The following is a 10,723-nucleotide window of genomic DNA, read 5'->3' as shown; positions in this document are numbered from 1 at the left end:
TGTCAGCCTAGAATTACATACCAAACTATGGTTCAAGAGTGAAGGTAAATAAAGATTATTCCAGACATGCACATATGTTAATCATGAACAGAACACTATGGAAAAAAAAAATGCTGAAAGATGTACTTCTTTAACGAGTTCAGAAAGAGGAGGTGGGGTATTTATAGAAAGCAGTGGTAAGCACAGATTGGTAAACATCCAGACAAAATTAAGTAGGTATAGTTGGGGGTGGTGGGGAATAACAGCGAGAAACAGGTCACATTCTGAGGTTTCAGGATATTTGAATCTGGGGGGAGATTATTCAACCTGCTGGGCTTCCCAGCAGGCTCAGTGGTAAAGAATCTGCCTGCCAAGCAGGAGATGCAGGTTCATTCCCCGAGTTGGGAAGACCTCCTAGAGGAGGAAATAGCAACCCACTCCAGTATTCTTGCCTGGGAAATCCCATGGACAGAGCCTGGCGGGCATTAGTTCATGGGGTTGCAAAAGAGCCGGACACAACTGGGTGACTAAACCACAATTCATTACAGATGGTGATACCCACCCTGCACACTCTCTTGTTCTTATCTGCTTGCTCTGATGAGGCAAGCTACCTTGTTGTGAGCTGCCCTATGCGGAGGCCTACATGGCAAAGAAGCCAGCCTTCAGCCCATGGCCACCACGGAGTCATGCTGCCAGCAACCACACAAGTGTGCTGGAAGCAGATTCTGCCACAGGTGGGTCTTCAGATGAGACCACAGCTGCAGCAGACACCTGAGACCCTGGGGCCAGAGGACCCACCTCAGCCACACCCAGGTTCCTACCCACGAAACGAAATGGGGAGATGGTAAACCCTGTTCTTTGCCAGTAAATTTTAGGTTAGTTACACAATAACAAATAACTAATACACATACAATACACAGCAGTTAAAAAGAATCAAGTAGAGCTGCAGATGTCAACAGGGAAAGGCTTAAGAATATTGAAAGAAAAGGCTAAGTTGCAGTATGATACCATTTGCATCAATGTTTTGAATACCCGAAACAACACTCTATTGTTCATGGAAAAATTAATAGTAGGGGTATTAAAACGTTCAGGAAGTTTACCAATGCTGTGAACTGGCTTGTGTGACACCAAGCTCCTGGTGTAGACACAAACTGGAAAAGCAAGTGCTTTTCCCACCACACTCCCTTAGGTTCCCTGTAAGATGCAAGGGCTTCCCAGTAAAGAACCCACCTGCCAATGCAGGAGATGGAAGAGACGAGTGTTGGATCCCTGGGTCGGGAAGAGCCCCTGGAGGAGGGGATGGCAACCCACTCCAGCATTCTTGCCTGCGGAATTCCACAGACAGAGGAGCCTGGCAGGCAACTGTCCGTAGGGTTGCAAAGAGCTGGACACGAGTGAAGCGACACAGCGCACGCATGCGCATCGAATGCAAGTGCGCAAGGCTCTCTGCAGAAAGTTGCACAGGGACTTCGCTGCGGCCCAGGGCTTAGGACTCTGTGCTGCCACCGCAAGGGGTGCAGGCTCGATCCCTGATCAGGGAACTAAGATCCCTCATGCTGTGCTGCGCAACCAAAATCAAAAGGATCACGTCATAAACGGAGAACACGTGAAGAGCTGTTGATTTTGCATTCTCCCCGCTGGCAGCGCTGACTGCAGTGGAAGCAGGAGGCTCGGGGGCACAGCAGCTGACTCCCCAAGCCCTGATCTGTATTTTAGGGAGACTTTCCAGGAAACTCAGTCATTGCGTCTAGCCCGAGGGAGTTCTGCAGTCTCAAACTCAAGGCCCCCGATCATGACCAGGAGGGCACACTGCAACTTCACAAAGGTGGTGACCTCAGGGGCAGGGGAGGCACTGTTACTGGAGAGACATTCAAAGGAAAGAAATCTAAAGCAGACATGGCAAAATATTAACATTAGTTCTAGTGATGAGTACGTGCTGCATGGTAAGTTGCTTCAGTTGTGTCCGACTCTTTGTGACCCATGGACTGTAGCCCACCAGGCTCCTCTGTCCATGGGATTCTTCAGGCAAGAATACTGGAGTGGGTTGCCATGCCCTCTTCCAGATCTTCCCCACCCAGGGATCTCTTACATCTCCTGCATTGGCAGGAGGGTTCTTTACCACTAGCACCACTTGGGAAGCCCTGGTGATGGGTATATCTGTCTTTTAAAAATGTATCACTACACTCTTCTAAATGTTGAAACATTTCATCATCTTTTTTTTTAAACGTGGTCACCACGCCTGGTGATTAGATGGCTAGGAGAATATTTTAAGTAGAGAAAGTCTAAGTGGTATATATACAACACAGGGAAGCCATATAAAAAACAGTAATGAACTCAACTATAAAAATATTCTAGATACCAACCACAATAAATCAAAAGAAACGAAATGTTTCTAATTCATTTTACAAAAAGTGTACTTCCCAAAATACCGATTTTTGTTAACTTAATAAGTAAACAGTAGGAAAAAACAGGAAAATGATATGAACAGAAAGTTCACAGAAAAAAGCATAAAAAGATTCCAGTTTATGCTAAGTCTCACTGATAGTGACTGAAATGCAAAGTAGAACCAATTTGAGATATTTCTCACTTTTAAGATTAGTAAATAAACAAAAGAGACAGTGTTGGTAGAGTGTGGACACAGGCACTCTTATACGTTGGCGGCGAGTGTAAACCAGTACAACCTCTGTGGAGGGCAGCACTGCTGAGTGTGCCCAGATCACAGCTATAGGTGCATTGTGGCTGAGCAGTTCCACTTCCAGAAACACCTTCCTAAAGCCATGCTCAGTCATGTCCAACTCTGTGACCCACGAACGGTAGCCCGCCAGGCTCCTCTGTCCGTGGGATTCTTTCTCCAGGCAAGAATACTGGAGTGGGTAGTCATTCCCTTCTCTAGGGGATCTTTCTGACCCAGGTCTCCCACATTGGAGGCAGATTCTTCACCATCTGAGCCACCAGGGAAGCCCCCAAGATATGCTCATATGTGGGAAATGATACATATACAGAATTGTTTATGACAGCCCAGCTCGTAATAGTAAGAGATTGCAGACACCTTAAATGTCTATGATTTCAGAAGGGTGAGTAAATAAACGATGGTTTGTCCCTTCAATAGAATCCTATGCTTTTTTGGGTATAAACAGGAATGAGAAGTTTCTTCATGTGCTAATATAGTGAGATTGCCAAGATATATTAAAATGTGGTAAAAGGACACAGAACAATATGCATGCATACTAGCATTTGTTTAAATACTACGTAAACAAAGTCTCTAGTTAGGCACACACGGAGCATGTGACATGGATTGCCTGTGGGACCAGGGGTCACTCTGTGTCCATATGTGAATTTTGAACAGTGCTCCTGAGGAATATAGAAGATCTGAATAAATGAAAACGCAAACCCTACTTTCAGGGTGAGTTAATTTTGTAAAAATGTCAATTTCTCCCTAATGTATTCTATGAATCCAAAATCGTTTTAATGTAGTTGTCATTCTCATGTTAATCTATCGTGTGAAGGAAAATCAGGAACATTCTGAAAATGATGAGTGAAGAGAGAGGACTAGCCTAAGACATGAAAACAAAAAGCTGCCATGATTAAAACCCTGAGACACTGACCGCTATTTAGATGAACAGAGCCAGGAATATATCAGGACAGACACAGGGGTTTAGTAGAATAGCACAGGTGCCGCTTCACACCATTGGAGGGAAGATGGATTCCACAAATGTGAGGGTGACTACGTAGCTATCTGAGAAAGTGATTCTTAGTGTGCCAATGCTTTAGAAGTGAAAATGAGATGGTTGGATGGCATCACTGACTCAATGGACATGAGTCTGAGCAAGTTCCAGGAGATGGTGAAGGACAGGAAAGCCTGGCGTGCTGCAGTCCATGCAGTCGCAAAGAGTCAGAACGACTTACCACCTGAACCACAGCTGGTGGTCCAGTGGCTAAGACTCCATGCACCTAATGCAGGGGCCCAGGTTTAATCCCTGCTCTGGGAACTAGATCCCACATGCCACAACTAAAGATCAAAGATCCCACATGCCACAACTAAGACCCCATACAGCCAAAAAAAATTTAAATTATAGAAGTGAAAATTAAAAGCATTAGAAAAAAACATGAAGAAAATACCCTTATCATCCCACAGTGGAAAAGGCATGATATAAAATACAGTTTATTTCAAAACAGAACAACAAAACCCTGCTAATTTCACCCAAGTTTAAGAGACAAGACAATCTGCCCCTGGGGCAAAGCCAGGAGGGGGTGGAGAGGGATGGGGAAGCTGGAACACAGCACTAACTCAAGCAACAACCAACAAGATGGGGACCACAGGGAAACCTCAAGGGTGTGCACCACAGCTATTTATAAGTTAGAAACTGGGAACAATCAAAATGCCCAGCAAAGGGGAATGTTGAGAAGAAAAGTTTGGTGTGATTCCAAAACAGAGTTGTTTGCAGTCACTAAAAATAATGATTTAGTAAATCAGGGAAATGGACAACCTCAAGGCTGTGTTATTAAGTGAAAATTCACTGAAGAATATGGAATAACCTGTTTTGGAGGGAGAGGAGAAGATACATGTGATTAGGAAAAAAAACTAGAAGGGAGGAAATGCACTGGCACTTTTGTGGGGGCTGTCTGTGGAGGCAGGGGTCACTGGGGCTTCACTGCCAGCCTTGTGCTTTTCTGGGTTTCTCTAAACATAATACCTGTGGTTATTTCTATAACTCCAAGGTTTGAAATCTGAATGACGGAGGAGGTGGTATGAGTCCTTAACCAGGATTCGAGAGGGGAACCACCAGTCCAGACAGGGATGTGACCGCTGAGGGCCTGTAGACACCAGAGGAGGGAGGCAGCTGGCGGTGGACTCCAGACTCTGCAGCGAAGCCTGCCTCATGCTTAATTCTGTGGACACGAAACAAGCTTGCAGCAGTCAGGGGCAAGGCGGGGAGGGGGCAGACAAAAGGCGCGGCTCTGATCCCTCCTGCTGGCATCCCTGGGGCAGTGGGGCCCGAGGCCTGAGCCCCCAGGCACTCCAAGGCAGGGGAGAGGCAGAGCAGTAACCTGTTCCACACCTTCCACCTCCTGCCTGAGCCTCAGAGAGGACTCTGCGGGAACGGAAGGCGGCGAGTGGGCGCGGCCTGTGTCTCCTCGGGAGCGGAGAGAGGCCCAGCAGCAGAGAGAAAGGTCTGTCTGCCCACCTCGTTTGAGCGGAACCTTTCCAGCAAGGGGAGAAAAAGGTCAAAGGAAAGGAGGAAGCAGTCTTGCTGCCCCATCTTCTTCAAAGAAATAACTGGATGTGGAAGAACGGGCTTCTGAGTCACAAGGAAACATTGTCCCCAAGGATCAGGATCAGAAACAATGGGGAAAGGAGTTATTAAAACCATCGGCTCACAACAAGCTCAGGAAGAAGCTGAATAAACTTTGAACAATTTGTCTCATCCTGCTATAAAAAGAGGAAATTTCGGAAAGTCAGGAACCATCACGTGTGTAGAGTTAGAAGCCTTTTCACGCCATGGACGGTCACAGCTCGCCTCAGGAGAGAAAAGCGCGTCTTCGCGCCTCCCGCAAGGCCTGTGCACCAGAAAAAGAACCTCTCACAGCAAGGCCTGCGCCCTGGCAGCGCGGGCACCGCCAGCAGCTGGCCAGACACGCTGCCTCCCAGCCCCCTGACCCGCTGCTGCCCAGAGCCTGCCCTTCAGCAGCCTGGGTCCAGCTCGCCGATTCTGAAAAGGTTTAACAGATACTCTCTTTGTAGAATGAAGGGCCCTGCAACATGGTGTTCTCACAAGCCACCCTTCCCATTTCCTGTCACCCTCACTTCACCAACGCCTCAGACCCCAGCTGAAAGGCCCCATTCTTGTCCCGTGGAAAAGATCCTATTTAAAACCGAGAAAAGGAGGAAACACACTCAGCCGTCAGGAAGCAATAGCATTAACTCAGGGGCCAAAAACAACACTGTGGGCCGAGAACAATGTGGGAGGCGGCGTGGGGGACCGAGGCGGCTTCGCCGGGTGCTTCTGGTCCCCGAGACTGAGAGGGGGCCCGACTGCGAGTCACTCACGGAGGGTGGAATAGGCAGTGCTTCTAATAATAGAAATAATAAGAATTTATCTGAGCATTTTCATATATTAAAATTATGTTTCCTTCTGGACAGAGATTGGCTTCACATGAGGCACTGGTCTCTCATTCTATTGTTCAGCTCAAAATATCCCCAGGTACCTAGTGATGTGGCCACAGACCTGCAGGTGTGGTGGAGCTCTTGAAAAGAAAATGATTTCAGAAGAGAAAAAAAGAAATTTACCTTCCAAATGATTTTACAAAAAGTAAAGACTCAAGTTTCCCTTAAGATTAACTTTTAAAAACTGAAAATTAAAAATACTATTTTCAATAAGCTCCACTCCAAGAATGTATAGTTTCCAGAAATTTCACACACAATTAAAAAATGAAGATAAAAAAATTGCTAATGGAAGGATAAAACATGCCAGGATGTCCCATAATTGCCCCAAGTAGCAGCAAGTTTAGCTTAGAGTTTCCTGGCAATCAAAGGGAAAACAGAACAAGATTGATGTGGATTCTTAAAGAGATGGGAACACCAGACCACCTTACCTGCCTCCTGAGAAACCTGTATGCAGATCAAGAAGCAACAGGTAGAAGCAGACATGGAACAATGGACTGGTTCCAAATTGGGAAAGGAGTATGTCAAGGCTATATATTGTCACCCTGCTTATTTAACTTCTATGCAGAGCACATCATGCGAAATGCCAGGCTGGGAAAAGCACAATCTGGAATCATGACTGCCAGGAGAAATATCAATAACCTCAGATAGGCAGATGACACCACCTTTATGACAGAAAGCAAAGAGGAACAAAAGAGTCTCTTGAGAAAGTGAAAAAGCTGGCTTAAAACTCAACATTCAAAAAACAAAGATCATGGCATCCGGTCCCATCACTTCATGGCAAACAGATGGGGAAACAATGGAAACAGTGACACACTTTATTTTCTTGGGCTCCAAAATCACTCTGTATGGTGATAGCAGCCATGAAATTAAAAGATGCTTGTTCCTTGGAAAGAAAGCCATGACAAACCTAGACAGAGTATTAAAAAAAGCAGAGATATTACTCTGCCAACAAAGATCCATATGGTCAAGAAAGAAAGAAAAGAAAGAAAGTGAAGTCGCTCAGTCGTGACCAACTCTTTGCGACCCCATGGATTATAGCCTACCAGTCTCCTCCATCCATGGGATTTTCCAGGGATGAGTACTGGAGTGGGTTGCCATTGAGTCTAAGCTATGGTTTTTCCTGTAGTCATGTATGGATATGAGAGTTGGACCATAAAGAAGGCTGAGCACCAAAGAATTGATGCTTTTGAACTGTGGTGTTGGAGAAGACTCTTGAGAATCCCTTGGACAGCAAGGAGATCCAACCAGTCCATCCTAAAGGAAATCAGTCCTGAATATTCATTGAAAGGACTAATGCTGAAGCTGAAGCGCCAATACTTTGGCCACCTGATGGGAAGGGCCGACTTATTGGAAAAGACCCTGATGCTGAGAAAGATTGAGGGCAGGAGAGGGGACGACAGAGGATGAGACGGTTGGATGGCATCATTGACTCAATGGACATGAGCTTGAGCAAGCTCCAGGAACAGTGAAGGACAGGGAAGCCTGGCATGCTACAGTCCATGGGGTTGCAAAGAGTTGGACACGACTGAGTGACTGAACAACAATTGTGACATAAAGACCTTAGAACAAAACTCCAAGTTCAGGTTTAATGCTAGCTCTCATTGCCCGCAGGAAGGCCACCATCTCTGCTTCACTGATACTGGGGTTGCCTCCCGCATCAAATGCTTACCCTGTATCTATCAGTGACGATTTCAGCAATGGACAGGTGACCCTATCCTGCCCAGTAAGCCATAAGGAGAAATCTGCAAGAATGATTGTGAATCAAGTTCTCACTCCCCCCAGAGAGCCACAGAAAGAGTCTCTCTCTCTCTCTCTCCTCTCTCCAGGTGGGTTGGGCCTGGATGTGGCACCCAGCACTGTTGCAGCCATATTGTTCCTAGTTCAGGGATGAAGCCACCTCCAACAGAGAGAATGCTGAAGGATGGAAAAAACCTGGGTTTTCAGTGTTATCAACCAGCCCTGGAGCCCTCAGAACTCGACTTCCTGCTCAGTGAGATAACTGCCTGTCCTGTGGTAGAATACTAGATTCATTCAGGTTTTTCATTTCTATGGAAACAAAGTGTAAAAGCTCGGGTTTCAGAGGGCAAACACAAAACTAGAAATGGGAATTTTCTACAAATAGAAATCTTGAATAAATAAGACTATTCATCCCAGCATTAGGTTTTTTTTTTTCTTCTTCAAATCCATCAAAGGAATGGAGGAACACCCCTCAGCAGACATTTTCCTCAAGCCAGACAGGTCCATATCAGCCTGTCTGTAAGGACATCAACTTATGACACAGCCTTCCTCACAGCCCGTCTCTGGTGCAGGAAAGGCTAGAAAGAGACCTCTTTGTCACCAAGCCTCTGCCAGCTCCTATATAACATATGTGGCAGAGTCAAGCCCATTTGAAAACATAACACATGTGCCAGGAAGAAAACTACCACAATCCAGCATTATTTAAAAGAGCAGAAGACTGGACACAGTCTTAACATACATCATTGAGTGAGTGGAAGCAGATAGCCATCATAAGTTACTGGTCAAATGTATGCACAGTATCTCAGAGAGCCATAAAAAAGAAATGGGGAGACTTCCCTGGTGGTACAGGGGTTAAGAATTCAGCTTGCAATGCAGGAGTCACTGGTTCGATCCCTAGTCAGGGAGCTAAGATGCCACAGGCCACAGGGCAGCTGAGTCATCACGCCGTAACTACCGGAGCACACGCGCCACAAGTAGAGTCCGTGTGCCACAGCAAAAGATCATGCATGATGTAACTAAGACTCAATGCAGCCAAATAAATACAAAAAAAAAAGAAAGAAGAAAGAAACCACTATTCACTAAGTAAAAAACGTGTAGAACACTGTAGAGTGTGCTTTAGTGTGTATTTAAGAGGGCTTCCCTGGTGGCTCAGAGGTTAAAGCGTCTGCCTCCAATGCGGGAAACCCGGGTTCGATCCCTGGGTCGGGAAGATCCCCTGGAGAAGGAAATGGTAACCCACTCCAGTATTCTTGCCTGGAGAATCCCATGGACGGAGAAGCCTGGTTAGGCTACAGTTCACGGGGTCGCAAAGAGCCGGACACGACTGAGCGACTGAACGGAAGAGGAGAGAAATATATGTATTTTCTTACAAATGGTATCACTACCGAAAAATCACTCAACACTTAGCAACTTAAAAGAACAGACATTTATTATCTCAGTGTCTGTGGGCCAGGAATTTGGGGGTGCCTTTGTAGGATGGGTCTGGTTTAGTCTCTTTCTCAGAGTTACAGTCAAGATGTTACCCAGGGAGTGGTATCAGTAAAAGTGGAGTAAGGACCTTCCACAATTCTAACCAACCTCCAGGAAGGCACTAAGAAAACTGACAAAAATGGTCAGAACCAACTTTTCAGAATCTGGAAATTAACCAGAAGACTACAGCAATCTGGGAAGTTTCAATCAAGAAAAGTGACCGAAGCTCAGTAACAACAGTGAGCTTTGGGGCAATTTAACTTATTTCCACCCCGCTCACTGCGGCTCCATGATAGCCTTGAAAATAAACCACCACAATCACAGTGGAAAACAGCAGCCTGGCAGACAGCAGGAGCAGCAAGTCGGGGTCGGAGCTTCTTGAGAGCCGCATTCCCACAGAACTGCCATCATATGACCTGTCTGGTAGCTACCGGAAGCCTCTATGGCAAGGCTGTCCTTATTGATTAGACTTGGAGCTTGTCCTATGAGAAAAGTCTTTTCCCTGAGGGTGTTGGTAAAAACATTTCAAGGTAATTTTTTTTTGATGCTATGGCTACTGCAGGCAGTAGGTAACAGTTGAGGCAAACAACAGGCTACCTCAAAAAGTTTAAAAGTAAAATCCAGGGCAGGAGATGTTCATAACGGCTTTGAAAACCTGAAATGTTCCTCAGAATCCAGAAGGCTGAGGCACATGCTCAGAAAAGAACTGATCAGGCCCTCTCACCACAAGCTGACACTGAGGCTCTTCACAAGCAGAAAGTGAAGTGTAAAGCAGAGATGTTACTAAGTCTCTGGCCGAGTGTTGAAGGCATACCACGACAAGCACACAGAACCCCTTGGCAATGAACAGGTGATTTACTGTTCCAGGCATTAAAGGAAATCTTTGACCAATTGTTAGCACTAATCTAACCGAGCAGAGACTTCAGTGGACATACACACAAAAGCATACAGATCTTACAAAAATAGTTCGGAGAAGTCACCCAACAAGTAACTTCAGCAACTACAGAAACCTCTGAGGATGAGGGAAGAACCTGATTTCCAAAGCCGCCACATTATATTAATTTAAATGGCCAGTTTTCATGAAAATATTACAAGACATGCAAAGAAACAAAAAAAATGTGATCCAGTACGGGGTGAGGGGATCAAAACCCTATCAATGAGACATAGTTTCAAAGACCAGACAAGAGACTTTAAATCAGCTACTTAAAATATATTCAAAGAACTAAAGGAAATACTATTTGAACTAAAGGAAAGTATGAACACAATGTATTACCAAAGAGACTATCAATAGAGAGAAATTATAAATAAAGAGAGTCTAGAGTTATAAAGTACAATGACTGAAATGATAACTATTCAACAGCAGATTTCAGC

General features: G+C 45.5%; 1 non-coding gene across 1 annotated transcript; it reads right to left on the bottom strand.

The window, feature by feature from the left end:
• Positions 1-8,427: 8,427 nt before the first annotated feature.
• Positions 8,428-8,575, bottom strand: LOC129550814 (small nucleolar RNA SNORA12). Its single transcript, XR_008684943.1, has one exon. It is a non-coding gene; the product is annotated as a small nucleolar RNA SNORA12 (small nucleolar RNA).
• Between the last annotated feature and the right edge of the window lie 2,148 nt (positions 8,576-10,723).

This window comes from Moschus berezovskii, chromosome 21, assembly GCF_049115385.1.
Source record: "Moschus berezovskii isolate FMDL1 chromosome 21, NW_MosBer_1.0, whole genome shotgun sequence".
In the NCBI taxonomy this organism is placed as follows: Eukaryota; Metazoa; Chordata; class Mammalia; order Artiodactyla; family Moschidae; genus Moschus; species Moschus berezovskii.
The sequence above is the reverse complement of the archived record's forward strand: the minus strand, read 5'-3'. Positions and strand labels throughout refer to the sequence as shown.